This window comes from Lucilia sericata, unplaced genomic scaffold (assembly GCF_015586225.1).
Source record: "Lucilia sericata isolate MDLA Ls3-8-SP2 unplaced genomic scaffold, ASM1558622v1 Contig000055F_arrow, whole genome shotgun sequence".
Lineage (NCBI taxonomy): Eukaryota > Metazoa > Arthropoda > Insecta > Diptera > Calliphoridae > Lucilia > Lucilia sericata.
Genome location: NW_023994091.1, coordinates 850,069 through 867,417, shown reverse-complemented (window position 1 = coordinate 867,417; position 17,349 = coordinate 850,069).

Sequence of the window (17,349 nt, the reverse complement as noted above, 5' to 3'; positions counted from 1 at the left end):
TCTGCATAAAAGGAATGGGCTTAAGGTCGAAAAACGATTGCAGTTAAGGAGGCGTGTTGAAAATAAACTTTATCGTTTTTATACTTTATGAAATTATTTATTGTATAACTAGTAGTCTATTTGAATTTTGTATTTCAAATTTTTTCATTACTCTGTGATTCATATTTTAAACTTTGAACAATAAACATTATTTATAACAATAGATTCATAACTTTTCCCGACGTAAATCGGCTTTGTTAAACTGCCTAGGGCAATAGGAAATATTTTGCCCAAATTTCAATATTTTATTTCATTTTATTTTTACGTGAGCGTATTTTACACAGACAGACAGGCGGACGGGCGGACAGACGGACATAGCTAAATCGACTCAGAATTTCATAAGGACCAAAAATATATTGGGTCTCAGATGAATATTTCTTGGTGTTACACACGGAATGACAAAGTTATATATACTCTCTATCACCACTCATGGTGGTGGAGGGTATAAAGGAAAACTTAAGGAAATAAATATAACATTTCACATATTCGATGCTGCGATTTAGTTCTTAAGATTATTTTGTTTTAAAAAATAAATAAAAATTTAACAAAATAACTTAATAAAATATTTAATTTAAGTCTTTTAAAAGAAGAAAACTGTCTACAAAGAAAAGATTTTATCGAAAATTGTGAAAATTTTATCGAAAATTATCTAAGAAGAGAAAATTTTATCTAGAAGTGTCCAAAAACAGAAAATTTTATCTAGAAGTGTCCAAAAACAAAAAGTTTTATCGAAAAACTTCTAAAAAGAGACAACTTTATGGAAAATTGTCCAAAAAGATAAAATTTTATCGAAAATTTTCTAAAACGAGAAAATTTTATACGAAAATTTTTTATAATGTGAACATTTTATCGAAAATTTTCTATAAAGAGAACACTTATCGAAAATTTTCTATTAAAAAAAATAATATCAAAAATTTTCAATAAAGAGACAATTTTGTAAAAAATGTTCAAAAATAGAACATTTAATAAAAAAATTCCTATAAAGAGAATTTTTATCAAAAATTTTTTTATAAACAGAAAATTCTATCGACAATATTATATAAAGAGGAAATTTTATTGAAATTTTTTTTAAATCTTTGGCATATTGAGATAACCATATAAGCTTTTAGAAATGTTTTTAAACTTCTCATTAAACATTTAAGTTCAAACAAAAACTAATCATCAATTGTATCTTTTACTGTCATCACTCTCCTCAAGGAAAAAAACTAGCAATTTTCTAAATTATTTCCTCCATTTGTATTCCTTATCCCAAGTGCCTGAAGTGTCAAAATATTTTTACAAAAATATTACCATTAAAGCGTAAAAACTAACAAAAATCTATGAGGAATATAAAAACAAATTATTAAATGTTTTTATTTCCATTTCTCTATTACTACTACTTTACCCAGATCTATACAAAAGATACTTACTTGTATCTTATCCTTTTTGCATTAATATTACATCTGCATATATTTATATAACCCAAAAACAACAATAACAACGCGATATAGAGGAAATTTAAGAAGCTCAAAATAAATATGATTTTTGCTTTCAAGCGACTTCATTTCAACGTCAAAATTTGATTATAAGTATTTATGGTTATTTTTTGTGTCTGTGAGAGTTTTTTGTAGAGATTTTCTATGTATATAAACGTATTAGTTTTTCATCAGATTGTTTTTTTATTCCACAAAAGTAAAATATATTATATTCATATCTTTAGTATATTGCAGAACAAAACTTTGTATGTTATATAGTTGAGGCACATGCCAATGACAAAATTTATTTGTATACCCTCCACCACCACCAGTGGTGATAGATGGTATATATAAGTTTGTCATTCCGTGTGTAACACCCAGAAATATTCAGACCTTTCAAGTATATATATTCCGGGTGTCTACCAAATTCGAGTCGATTTAGCTATGTTCGTCTGTCTGTCCGTCAGTCGGTCTGCCTGCCTAAAATACGCTCACGTTAAAACTAAGCAAAAGAAATAAACCAAATACACCAAAGATATTCATTGTTAACCTAACCAACATAAGTTCCATATGCATAAATAAATTAATAAATGATAGTACCCTCAAGAACGAATATTAAATGTGAAGGAAGCTATGAAACATAGTGAGGCTCAATTATTATGAAATTCAGCAAGGTTATCAAGGCTAGTATAAAATATAGATCAGCTACTCTTTAGCGAGATACAAGTACATATATAACAAAATTATGATCACAGACAGACGGACATAGCTTAATCGACTCAGGAAGTGATTCTGAGCCGATTGGTATTCTTTAAGGTGAGTGTAGGACCAATATTTTTGGGTGTTACAAACATCAGCACAAACGCATATAGTGTTGTAAGTTATAAATAAGAGAAAAATAAATGTATAAAATTTTTGTGAAAATATTATTTGATAAAATAATGAAATATTTCATATAACAAAGATAAAATAAACATAGTAGGTTATAGGTGCGTATACGTAATATTTATTTGTAATATTAGATACTTAATAATCATACGGCCTGGTGAGACTAAAAGAATAAATTAGTATGTCTGTTTAATAACAAATAAATTGGAAAGTATTGTTGGGCGTTGCCGTCTATATGATACCCTACACCATTTTTAAAATTATTTATTTTCGTTGTATTTAAGCAATTTATTGATAAAAAACTAAATTTCTAAAAGAGGCTTTATATGGGAGTTAGAGTCAAATATGGGCCAATCCCCAACAAATTTTTAGGAGGGATATATTTTTATATAAAAGTTAGTTATGCTGAATTTCATTGCAATACTAATGGTTATAAGTCAAATTTTGGACCTTTAAGATATTTTTTAAAGAGGGGTTTGTATGGGGGCTAGGGTAAAACGACGACCCATCATTATAAAAATCTGCATGTGTCAATTTTTGGAGAGATATTGGTATATTTGACGTAGTTATGAGTTAAAAGTCCCAAATCGGAAGGTCAGGTTGTATGGGGACTGGGTGAAATAATTAATCGATTTCAACCATTTTCAATAGATATCGTCCTTGTGTCGAAAAACTCGTATGGTCCTAATTTTATCATAAGTATATCGATATATGAAAATATGAATATCAGGATAATATTTGGAAAAGGTCTTTTAATGAGTTTTAAATTAATTATGGACTAAGCTCTTATTTGCTTAAAATTTCATCGCTGTACTCGTATTTTTAATTCAGTCATAATTAAAGTAAAGTTTTTTTTTCTGAAGGAAACCCTTAATGGGGTAGTGCCAATTACAGACCGATCCTCATCAAATTTAGTACAGAGACTTTGGTTTTTACAAAACTTGTTTATGTTTAATTTAAGTCATTTTCTGAAGGGGATTTTTTATGGCGGTAGGGTCAATCCTCAGAAAATTTCGTAAAAAGATTTTAGTTCTTATAAAACTGTTATGTCGAATGTCGGTAGGGTCAATTATGGGCCGATCCTTATAAAATTTGGTAGAGAGATTTTTGCTCTTATGAAACTTGCTTTGTCGAATTTTATAGCCGTATTCGTACTTTTAAGCTAGTCATGAGCATTAAAGTCATAATCAGAAGGGGACCTTATATGGGAGTAGGATCAATTAAGGACCGATCCTTTTAAAATTTGGTAGGGAGATTTTTACGCATATTTTACTTACTTCTGTCGAATTTTGTCGCTATAGTCGTACTTTTGAATCAGTTATGAACTTTAAAGCTTTCCGAAAACGTGGACCGATATTGCCCATTTTCAAACCAAACAAGCCTTATCAATAAAAAATATTTGTGCAAAATTACAACCGTCTAGCTTCTCTCTTGTGGTCCCTATCGTAATTTCAACAGACAGACGGACGGACATGGCATGATCGTCTTAGAATTTAATAAGGACCCAGAGTATATTTGGTGTGTCTTTGATCAATATTTCGATGTATTACAAACGGAATGACAGAAACAATATACTCCCAATTTGTTTGATGGTGTGTATAAAAATACTTTTTAAAATTTTACAGGCTTGATACTAAATTGACAACAAAGTGTTTATAATTTTCAATAACATCCATTTTCAAATTAAGTACGGATAGATGTCAAATCAACAACAAGATAATAAATAATACATGAAGTTGTCAAAGCATGAACGCAGACTCAATCTACGACTGGCGATGGCTAACTGTGAAAATTTTAAAATTTATCTTTTCGGATGAAAACGGAGTTGTCGGAGTTGTCGAAATCTAAACTATGCATTGCCGAAATGACAACAATGCGTTGTTGCAATGACAATGATGCGTTGTCCATATTACAAGTGGTTGTTATTTAAATTTTATCGACATCCATTATCAAAATGTTAACAAACGCGGTAGGCTCACTTTTGACAACGGATTGTATCAATTTCGATAGGTTTTTTCTCTCTGTCTGATTTGATCGCCTGTAAATATGTTAATTATGGCGATATCTTTATAAATTTCAACTCTAGCCAGAAATCGTCCTTCTTGGTATAAAAGTTGTAGACTTCTTATTATACAAACATCTTATTATACAAACTATACAATAGTATAATGAGAAAAAAAGCTGTATTGATGATCATATGATAATCATTCGAGTTGAATTACGAATGAGATCGTTAAGAACTAATAATAGATTCGTGTAAACGCGGTACATGATATAACATTTTCAGTTATGGGAAATAAACTTTTTATTCGAGTTGTTTAAACACAAATTAATTATCTATGTATCGTTAAACATAAATTTCTTGCATGTCCTAAAATTTCTCAAAATATAAGTGGTAATCCTTGTATAGAACTTTCCATTACTTTTATCTACAAAAACAAAATACTTTTTAACAATAAAAATTCACCTTAAATCAGTCCTACGTTCTAATATTACTTTTTAACTATTATTATTTCATCATTCGCCCTAAAGCTATTCGAAAAAGTATTAAATTTCAAACAAAAAGTTTAAAATGTGTGACTAAACTCTTGTAGCAAAAATCAATTTTCAAATCCGATTAAATCCAAAAAATCACAACTCATCAGGCAACTAAAGAGCCAATAAACTAACAATTTCTATAAAACTGAGTGACTGCCTTGCTTAGGTATTATCTAACACTTATAGAAATTTATTTATAGAAAATATTAGCATATTTTCCAATTTCTTAAAGGAAATCTAAACTTTAAAAAAATGTTTAAAAAGAAACCACATAGCAAAACCAGAAAACTATACATAGATAGAAAGGAAAGAAGAAAACATAGCTTTATACTCACAACAAATTAACACTTTGACCCTAAGGGGGTCAATAATAATCTACAAGCAAGGACAACAGCAGCAAAAACTTTCAAAATGTATGTCAATATGTAAAAAGAAACCCCAATAGGAGAAGGACTGCTTTGGAGAAAAATGACAGCTTACCAAACCAATAAATGATGAATAAATGTTGTTTGAACACAAAATTATTGTTTCTTTCACCCTGTTTCTTTTCTCCAAAAAGTTTTCTTTTATTCTTTAAAGGTAAAGAAAAGGTAAGACTGGAACATGTTAACAAATTGCCAACAACAAAGTAAGTATAAAACTGCAGTAACAACAATGAAAAGGACGACAACAATATAGAAGATGATAAAGGTTTTTACTAAACGACAAGTTCCCTTAAATATTTTCTATATTTTTTTTACCAAAAACAGGACAAAACAATGTTAATAAAAATAGACAACATCAACATTTTGGACGTCTAATAGGATAAGGGACTAATTTAAAGGAAATATTAATAAGGTAAAAAAGGAATTTAATAATGGAAAATTTATACAATATAAACAGAAATTTTATAAACATTCAAAGTTTGATAAATATTTGTTTATCAAGGACGAGTAAGGATATAATCTGTTTTAGTTTAAGACAATTAATAGGGAATTAGTTTTGAGTTTTTTAGGAAATTATAAAATTTTAAAAATTCTGTTATATTTACTAGATTAAAAAGTTTTAAATCATACTTACAGTTAATCATGGATCAAATAGATATGATCTACAACTTAAGTACAGGGTCCCATACATATTAAACACGTAGGGGCCTCATACATATTAAACAAATATTAAACGCTTATAAAAACATTGTAATAGATACAAAAATGTCTTAAAGGGTCAAAAATAAATTAAATTTTCAGCACATTCTTTCACTTTCATAAATAATGGCAACATCAAGACGAAAAGAACCTCTGGCCAACAACAACAAATAACAAAGACAAAGAAATTATAACAACGATTTATAAAAAAAATAGAAAATGGAAATTTGTAAATAATACACAACAAACAACAAAAAATAATAATAAAAACATAAAAAACTGGTTTCCTTTGTGTTTATTATAACTTATACCACTATCAGTGGTGATGGACATAGCTCCCATACAAGGTCCCCTCCCGAAAATCACTTAAACGCGCATAACTCATTACTAAATTAAGATATCCATATAAAATTTGGTATAAGTATTGCCCATATGCATAGAAATATTACTGAGAAATTTTTCCCGATCGGTCAATAATTGGTCATAGCTCCCATATAAGGTACCTTCCCGAAAATCACTTAAACGCGCCTAACTCATTACTTAACTAAGATATCCATATAAAATTTGGTACAAGTATTGCTTATATGCACAGAAATATTGCTGAGAAATTTTCGGTACATAACTGGTCATAGCTCCATACAAGGTCGCCTCCCGAAAATCAGTTAAACGCTCATAACTCATTACTAAACTAAGATATCCATATAAAGTTTGGCAGAAGTATTGCTCATATACATATAGAGAAATATTACTGTGAAATTGTTTTCCTATCGGTCCATAATTGATCATAGCTGCTATACAAGGTCCCTTTCAGAAAAACACTTAAAGGCACATAACTCATTAACAAATAATGATATAAATAAATACTAGTTTTGTACATAAAAACTATTTCTGTACACATAAATGTTATTTAAAAATTTTTTTCACGATCGCTCCATCCTTGGTCATAGCTCCTATACAATGTTCCCTCCCGAAAATCACTTAAACGCACATAACTCATTACCAAGTCTTGATATCCATACATTTAGCAAAAATATTGCTCTTATATACATAAATTACACTATAAAATTGTTTTACGATCGGTCCATATTTGGTCATAGCACTCATACTAGGTCTCCTCCAGAAAATCACTTAGATGAACAATATTCATTACCAAATAATGATATAGATACAGAATTTTGAAATTTTGTCTTTATATACATAATTGGTCATAGCTCCAATACAAGGTCCTTTTACGAAAATCTCTTAAACGCACATTACTCATTACCAAATAAATTACGATATAGATATAAAATTTGACTGAAATATAGCTTTTATGTACAGAAATTTATCTTAAAGAATTTTTTATGATCGGTCTATAATTGATCTTATCTCCCATACTAGGAACTGCCCCTAAAAGCGTTTTAACCTTATTTAACTATTTGCATTATCAATTTGTGTAGAACAAAATTATATACATATATCTATGTATTTTCAAAATCCTTAAATCTTTCACACACATGCATACATGCAAATTATTAAATATTGCTAAGCACTATAAAAATATAAAAGAAAATGGCGTTTATAATGTTCAATAAATCTTGGAATTGTAATAGATCTAAGCTGTTTAAATCTTGGGATTTTTCTATTTAAGACATGAGAAGAATTTTTTCTACAAATATTTGACCAATTAGAAAAGTATTAATATACAAGAAGCTGGTGGAGGGTATTTAAGATTCGGCTCAGCCGAATATAGCACTCTAACTTGTTTTTTTCCTAATTCTTTTGAAGTTTTCTCAGAGACTACCAAAGATATTTCGATGAATTTTGTCACACATTATTTTTTCCAGGGATCAATTATGTGCAACACCTTTACAATCGATCCAATATTTCCCATAGCCTCCATACAATGGTATATATTCCCGGAAATTAGTTTATCATTAGATAGTTATGTCAACGCAGATCTCAGCCGGTCCTCAATTGGTCATACCTCCCATATAAGGTCCACCGAAAATGTATTAAACGCACATATTTCATTGAAAAATAAAGCTACTGTGATAAAATTCGAGTTGAATATGTTTCGTATACATACCAATCATTCTACCAAATTTTTTACGGATCGGCCCATTATTGATCATAGCTCCCATATAAGGCACACTTCCGAAATATGTGCTTATTTCATTGTCAAATAAAATTCGACACAGATATGTTTTGTCAAAACATGAGTCACTTTACGAAATTTTTCCGGATAGGACCATAATTGGTCATAGCTACCATATAAGGTCCTCTTCCGAAAATCAGTTAAACGCATATATTTTATTGAATTCAAAAGCTATAAGAATAATATTTGACTTGAATATGTTTTGTGTACGTACAAATCATTCTACAAATTTTTTTTTACGGATCGGTCCATTATTAATCATAGCTCCCATATAAGGCCCACTTCCGAAAATCACTTAAAAGCACATATTTCATTGTCAAATAAAGCTATCTTGATAAAATTCGACACAAACATGTTTTGTCTGAATATGAATAACTCTGCGAAATTTTACCCTAATAGGCCCATAATTGGTCATAGCTCCCATATAAGGACCACTTCGGAAAATCACTAAAGCCATAGGGATAAAATTCGTCTTGGATATGTTTTGTGTACATATAAATCATTCTACCTCTTTTTTCCCGGATAGGTCTATTATTGGTCATAGCTCCTTTATAAGGTTCACTTCCTAAAATCACTTAAACGTACATATTTCATTGTCAAATTAAGTGTTCATGAGAAAATTCGACACAAATATGTTTTGTCTTTATATGAATCACTCTATTTTTTCCGGATAGGCACCCATATAAGAGCCGCGTACGAAAATCACTCAAATCTTCATTGAGTAACAAAGCTATCGGGATAAAGTCCTGGATCGGTCCATATTTGGTAATAGCTCCTATATGAGGTCCACTTCAAAACATCCCTTAAACGCACATATTTCATTATCAGATAAAGATATTTTGATAAATTTTTCTTTGTGTACATACGAATCACTCTGCGAAATTATTCCGGATAGGCCCTTAATTGCTCATAGCTCCTATATAAACTCCACTTCCCAAAATCATCTAAACGCACATATTTCATTAATTAATAAATCTATTGATGTAAAATAAGACTTGATTGTTTTTGCATATAAATTATACGAAATAGTTTTCTGGTCGGTCCATAATTAGTCACAACTCCCATATAAGGACCTTTTCCAAAAATGACTTAACGCACATTGACAATCAAAGTTATAGTTATAAAATTTGACATAAATGTGTATTTTGTATATATGTATATACATAAATCATTATACGGAATTTTTTCCGAACCGGTCCATAAGTTGTCTTAGCTCCCATATAAGGTTAACTTCTGAAAATCACTTAATATAAACTTCACCCAGTAACACACTTATAATGAAAATAAACAAAATAATAAAAGCCCAGTTTGTGGACTAAAAGACAGACCACATTTGTAAACTCACTTATTCACTCACCTTTTTTTTAATTTTTTGGTTCTTGGTTTATTTTTTAATACCTCTCCGCTTTACGAACATTTTCTGTTTAAATTTTGTTTTAATTTTTTGTTCAGCGCACAGTGGTATAGGAAAAAAAAAGAGGGAAATAATTCGGTAACTTCTAAACGGTTAATCCGATTTTAATGAAATTTGGTATGCACAAAGAGGAGGTGTTGTCGAGTTTGAATTTGGACCTTATAGGTTTTGAATTTGGACCTTATAGGCCAACCAGGGGCCCGGCGGGGGGTCCTCAAATTAGGACACCTCTGCTATGTAAAATTTTTAAAACGATCCTATTTCTTTATTTGAGTTCCTAAACTATAAGAGATAATTTACTGCTATTACTATTTCTTCATTTGAGTTCCTAAACTATAAGAGATAATTTACTGCTATGACGACATTTTTTATAATGCTCGATGAGGAGATTCTATATACGAAATTTTTTTTAAATCGGAACTCAAATGAAGAAATAGGATCGTTTTAAAAATTTAACATAGCAGAGGTGTCCTAATTTGAGGACCCCCCGCCGGGCCCCTGGTTGTCCTATAAGGTCCAAATTCAAAACCTAAACTCGACAACACCTCCTCTTTGTGCATACCAAATTTCATTAAAATCGGATTAACCGTTTATAAGTTACCGAATTATTTCCCTCTTTTTTTCCCTATACCACTGTGCAGCGGTTTGTTTATGTTTCAGTTAAGCAGTACATTTAACCCAAATTGTCAACCGGCTGGCTGACTGGTGACTGGTAGATTTAATAGAAAATTAGGTTACAAAAAATAAGCATTTTAGTTAAACCTACATATTCTCCATACCATTATACTTTCGCTACAAATAAATACTCTGAGTCTGAGTCTGAAGATCTACGTTCCAATAAATGTTTCTTATATAAAATTTCGTAACTGTTCACGTATTTTTAAGTCAGAAATGATTGTAAAGTAATTTTCTAATGGACCGATCCTTAATAAATTTGGTAGTGGAATTTTTATCTCGTATAAAACATATGTGTGTCGAATTTCATCGCTTTTCTGGTATTTTTAAGCCAGTAATGAGCTTTAAAGTCATTTTCTGAAGGGGAGCTTATTTGGGGTCAATCATATGCAGATTCTCTAAAAGCCAGTAGAGAGGTTCTGGCTCGTAAGAAACTTGTCGAATTTCATCTCTATGCTCGTACTTTTAAGGCAGTAATGAGCATTAAATTAATTATCTGAATGAGAACCGATCCACATAAAATTTTGTTAAGAGATTTTGGTTCGCAAGGAATTTACTTGGGTCGAATTTCATCGCTATTCGTATTTTTAAGCCAGTAATGATCGTTAAAGTAATTTTTTGAAGGGGACCTTATATGGGGGTAGAGTCAATTATGGACCGATCCTCATAAAATTTGGTGGAGAGATTTTGGATTATATAGAACTTATTTATGTCGAATTTCATCGCTATACTCCTACTTTTTAAACAGTTGTGACGGTTAAAAGGTGTATTTCTGGGGTTCAGTTGTATGGGGGCTATCCAAAGTGGACCGATATTTCCCATTTTCAATACCAAACAAACCTTATCAATAGAGAATATTTATGTAAAATTTCAGCTGTCTAGCTTCTCCTATGTGGTCCCTATCGTAATTTCAACAGACAGACGGACGGACATGGCTAGAACGTCTTAGAATTTAATAATAACCCAAAATATATATACTTTTGTGGTCTATGAACAATATTTGATGCTATACAAACGAAATGACAAAAAGAATATACCCTCATCTTTTTTGATGGTGGGTATAAAAAAGTGCACTATCTATCTATCTTCTTCTTCAATATATATAAAAATTAATGTGTGTTTGTTTGTATGTTTGAACGTTATAGACTACTAAACGGCTGAACCGATTTTCACAGCGTATTCCTGTATGTCTGGCTCCTTTTTTTGAAATTCCAAGTGGGCGAGGAGCCACACCTATACTAAGAAAATATTAAATCCGTATATTTTAGATAATATAACAGTTAGAGTCCTCAAATTTTGTCGGAGCAACTTTAGTGTCAATATAATTATTTAAGACAAAAAGTAGGCGGACTATCATTAGGAGGCGTGGCACCTCCCATATAAATTAAATACAAAAATACGTTTATCTTGGAAACTATTACAGTTAGAATCTTCAAATTTTGCACGAATAATTTTAACATCCATCTAAACATTTTGGTTAATAAATTGGCGGAGTACCCATGAGGGGAGCGGCACCTCCCATATTAATTAAAGACAAAAATTCGATTATCTGGAAAACTAATGGAACTAAATTCTTAAAATTTTGCACAAAGAACTTAAATATTCATCTGAACATTTTGGAGGAAAAAAGCGGACTTTCATCTGGGGGGTCTTGAAGCCCCCATATGAATCAAATAGAAAAATTCGTATATCTGAGAAACTATTAGAGCTAGAATCTTCAAATTTTACATGAAGAACTTTGAAACTCATGTGAACATTTAGAGCATAACGGGCGGACTTTCAATGGGGAACTTGGCACCTCCCATATGCATTAAATATAAAATTTCGTTTATCTGGGAAACTAACGGGCGGACTTTCAATGGGCGGCTTGGCACAACATATATGAATTAAATACAAAATTTCGTGCATCTTGGAAACTCTTATATTATTAAAATTTTTTATAGATAGATAGAAATTGGCGATAGATAGAAACTGGCGAACTTGCAATAATTTACTTGACATCTCTCATATGTAACATATTATAAATCTTGAAAACTATTGTAGTTAGAATCTTCAAAATGGTTAAGTGGGATTTTTATTTATACATATTCCTTTTAGGGTAGCAAAGCACACTGGGAATAACTAGTTATAATATAAAATTAAAAAGTAGCAACAACAAAAACAACAAGTTCATAAAATTTTTGCTGACATTTTTAAGTTTGTGTTGCTGTCATATTAAATACAAAATGCAAACAAAAGATACATATAAGCATGTAAAAACAACTTTTCCCATTAAAAAAAGCACAATTTACAATACAAAAGATTTTAATAATCAATATTAAACTTCCGAGTTTAAATGTTACAAAAAATGTCAAAAGAATTTATTTAAATACCTTATTAAAATATCATATTTATTAGAATACCTTATATTACAATCAATGAGAACAGTTATTAAACGTACTCATCTTTTATTAAAAAAAAATTCTAAAAGATTTTGATTTTACGCTTTAAAATATTGTAATGTTAATGAAAGATTGATTGGAATATCATATATAATTTTTTAAACATGAGATAATAATGTTAAACGTACTCAAAAGTATTGATTGACAATAATATTTCATGATGAAAAAATATATTACTTATACAGTGTCAAAATTTAACCATCTATGTGTAATAGAATGTATGTATATGTAATACATACTTACTTACATATAATTGAACAAATAATATATTTTTTTTGTTATTCTACGATTATTTATTTGATTTTTATTCTGGGTAAAACATTACGGGATTTAAGGCTATAAAGCAGAAAAACGTTTGCAAAAAAAAATCGTAATAATATATTTATACACATTTCCTAAGGAATGTTATGAAAATAAACTTCCTATATTCGCTATATTCGGCTATGCCGAATTTTAAATACCCTCCACCAGCAAGCTACTTTTTATTAAAACTCATTTCACTACCTAATTTTTAGATAACTTGCCAAAATTTTTGTCAAACTAATTTTGATCAGGTCCAGAAAAATTTTTATACCCTCCACCACCATCAGTGGTGATAGAGGGTATATATAAGTTTGTCGTTCCAAGAAATATACATCTAAGACCCAACAAAGTATATATATTCTGGGTCCTTATGAAATTCTGAGTCGATTTAGCTATGTCCGTCTGTCCGTCTGTCCGTCTGTCTGTCTGTCTGTCTGTCTGTCTGTCTGTGTAAAACACGCTCACGTTAAAACTAAGTAAAAGAAATCAACCAAATTCACCCAAAATATTTATTATTATCCTAAGCAGTTTGGTATTGAAAATCAGCAAAATCGGTTCACAACGTAAGAAGTTATGAGTAAAAATTTCAGACTACCTCGAAAAAAATTACGTTTTTTTCCTAATTCTTTTGAAGTTTTCTCATAAACTACCAAAGATATTGCGATGAATTTTGTCACACTTTATTTTCTTAGGGCAGTGATCAATTATGTTCAAAATCTTTACAATTGATCCAATATTTCCCATAGCCCCCATACAAAGGTACATATTCCCGGAAATTAGTTTATCGTTAATAACTCAATCAAATATATCGGTATCGACACCAAATTTTGTACATACAAATATAATATGAACAGAAATCATACTACCAACGTAGATCTCAGTCGGTCCACAATTGGTCATAGCTCCCATATAAGGTCGACTTCCGAAAATCACTTAAACGCATATATTTCATTGAATTATAAAGCTATCGGGATAAAATTCGACACAAATCTGTTTTGTATACATATAAATCTTTCTACCAAATTTTTTGCGGATCGGTCCATTATTGGTCATAGCTCCCATATAAGGCCCACTTCCGAAAATCATTTAAAAGCTCATATTTCATTGTCAAATAAAGCTATTTTGATAAAATTCGACAGAAATATGTTTAGTCTAAATATAAATCACTCTATGAAATTTTTTCCGGATAGGCCCATAATTGGTCATAGCTCCCATATAAGGTCCACTTCCAAAAATCACTTAAACGCACGTATTTCATTGACGAATAAAGCTATTATGATAAAATTCGGGCTGAATATGTTTTGTGTACATACAAATCATTCTACCAAATTTTTTGCGGATCGGTTTATTATTGGTCATAACTCCCATATGAGGCCCACTTCCGAAAATCATTTAAAAGCTCATATTTCATTGTCAAATAAAGCTATTTTGATAAAATTCGACAGAAATATGTTTAGTCTAAATATAAATCACTCTATGAAATTTTTTCCGTATAGGCCCATAATTGGTCATAGCTCCCATATAAGGTCCACTTCCAAAAATCACTTAAACGCACATATTTCATTGATGAATAAAGCTATTATGATCAAATTCGGGCTGGATATGTTTTGTGTACATACAAATCATTCTACCAAATTTTTTGCGGATCGGTCCATTATTGGTCATAGCTCCCATATAAGGCCCACTTCCGAAAATCATTTAAAAGCTCATATTTCATTGTCAAATAAAGCTATTTTGATAAAATTCGACAGAAATATGTTTAGTCTAAATATAAATCACTCTACGAAATTTTTTCTGGATAGGCCCATAATTGGTCATAGCTCCTATATAAAGTCCACTTCCTAAAATTACCTAAACGCACCTATTGGAGTAAAATTATACTTGATCTTTTTCGGCATTATACGAAATTGTTTTCTGATCGGTGCATAATTGGTCACAACTCCCTTATAAGGACCATTTCTGAAAATTACTTGAACGCACATTTTATACATAGGTATACAATTTTTTCTGAATCGGTCCGTATTTGGTCACAACTCCCATATAAAAAATTACTTAAACGCACATTTTATACACATTTAGGTATAAAATTTGACGTAAATGTGTATTTTGTATATATGTATATAAATCATTGTACGGAATTTTTTCCGGACCGGTCCATATAAGGTTAATTGTTGAAAATCACTTAATACCACTTAATTCGTTATTAAATTATTATATCCGGATAAAATTCGACATAAGTATGTTCTGTGTATAGATAAATAATTCTAAATTTTTCTGGACCTAATCAAAATTAGTTCGACAAAAATTTTGGCGAGTTATCTAAAAAATAGATAGTTAGATGGGTTTCAATAAAAAGTAGCTTGCTGGTGGAGGGTATTTAAGATTCGGCATAGCCGAATATAGCACTCTAACTTGTTATTAATAAGTCTGTTCGAAAACATTTTAATAGAATGATTTATCTATACACAGAACATACTCATGTCGCATTTTATCCGGATATAATCATTTAATAACGAATTAAGTCGTATTAACTGATTTTCAGAAGTTAACCTTATATGGGAGCTAAAACAACTTATGGACCGGTCGGGAAAAAATTCCGTATTATGATTTATATACATATATACAAAATACACATTTATGTCAAATTTTATACATATAACTTTGATTGTCAATGTGCGTTTAAGTAATTTTCGGAAATGGTCCTTATATGGGAGTTGTGACCAATTATGTACCTATCAGGAAACAATTTCGTATAATGATTTATATGCCAAAAAAGATCAAATCTAATTTTACTCCAATAGCTTTATTAATTAATGAAATATGTGCGATTAGGTGATTTTGGGAAGTGGATTTTATATAGGAGCTATGAGCAATTAGGGACTTATCCGGAAAAATTTCGTAGAGTGATTTATATGTACACAAAACATATTTTATCAAGATATCGTTACTTGATAATGAAATATGTGCATTTAAGGAGAAAACATTTGGTAGAACGATGCTCACAAAGAAGATTTAAGTGATTTTCAAAGCGGACCTTACATGGGAGCCTATCTGGAAAAAATTTCGTAGAGTAATTCATATAAAGACAAAACATATTTGTGTCGAATTTTATCAAGATAGCTTTATTTGACAATTAAATATGTACGTTTATGTGATTTTCGGAAGTATATGGACTTATATGGGAGCTATGACCAACAATGAACCGTTCCGGGAAAAAAATTGTAGAATGATTTATATGTACACAAAATATATTCAAGTCGAATTTTATCCTTATAGTTTTAGAATTTAATGAAATATATGCGTTTAAGTGATTTTCGAAAGTGGACTTTATATAGGAGCTATGACCAATTATGAGCCTATCCGGAAAAAATTTAGTAGAGTGACTCATATAAAGACAAAATATATTTGCGTCGAATTTTATCAAGATAGCTTTATTTGACAATGAAATATGTGCTTTAAAGTGATTTTCGGAAGTGGGCCTTATGTGGGAGCTATGACCAGTAATGGACCGAACGTAAAAAATTTGGTGGAATGATTTGAATGTACACAAAATATATTTTTGTCGAATTTTAACCCACATAGCTTTAGAATTCAATGAAATATATGCGTTTAATTGATTTTCGGAAGTGGACCTTATATGGGAGCTATGACCAATTATGGGCCTATCCGGAAAAAGTTTCGTAGAGTAATTCACATTTAGACAAAATATATTTATGTAGAATTTTATCACGATAGCTTAATTTGACAATGAAATATGTGTTTTTAAGTGATTTTCGGAAGTGAGCCTTATGTGGGAGCTTTGACCAATAATGGACCGATCCGTAAAAAAATTTGTAGAATGATTTGTATGTATACAAAACATATTTTGTTACGCGCCGTCTAATTTCTTTCGAATAATAAAAATTGTACAAGTTTCGTATGTTGAAAAAAATACATGACAATACCAATACATGGTTAAGGGGCATAGAAATGGTGACCCGCTAGCTCTACATGATGATTCTTAACCTGTGTCTGGCCGCGTAAGCATATATCATACTCCCATACCCATGGAGTATGATAAAAAAAAAAAAAAAGAAGCAAATTACAATTAAAATAAAACAAGTTTCATACAAACGAATTGATGGCAAGGTGGTATGCCATATAGGGTACATTGTTCCCTCCCTACTGTACGAACAAACGCCTACGACAGACTGGATACCCTACAATATAAATCTGTCCCTATATACGACACAATTTTTACCTCATACTCACAGCTTAGTTATAGTTATCCTTCCCATATTAAAATATTTATAGATTCATTTTCGTAAATTCAAAATTAACAAAACTTTATTAAAAC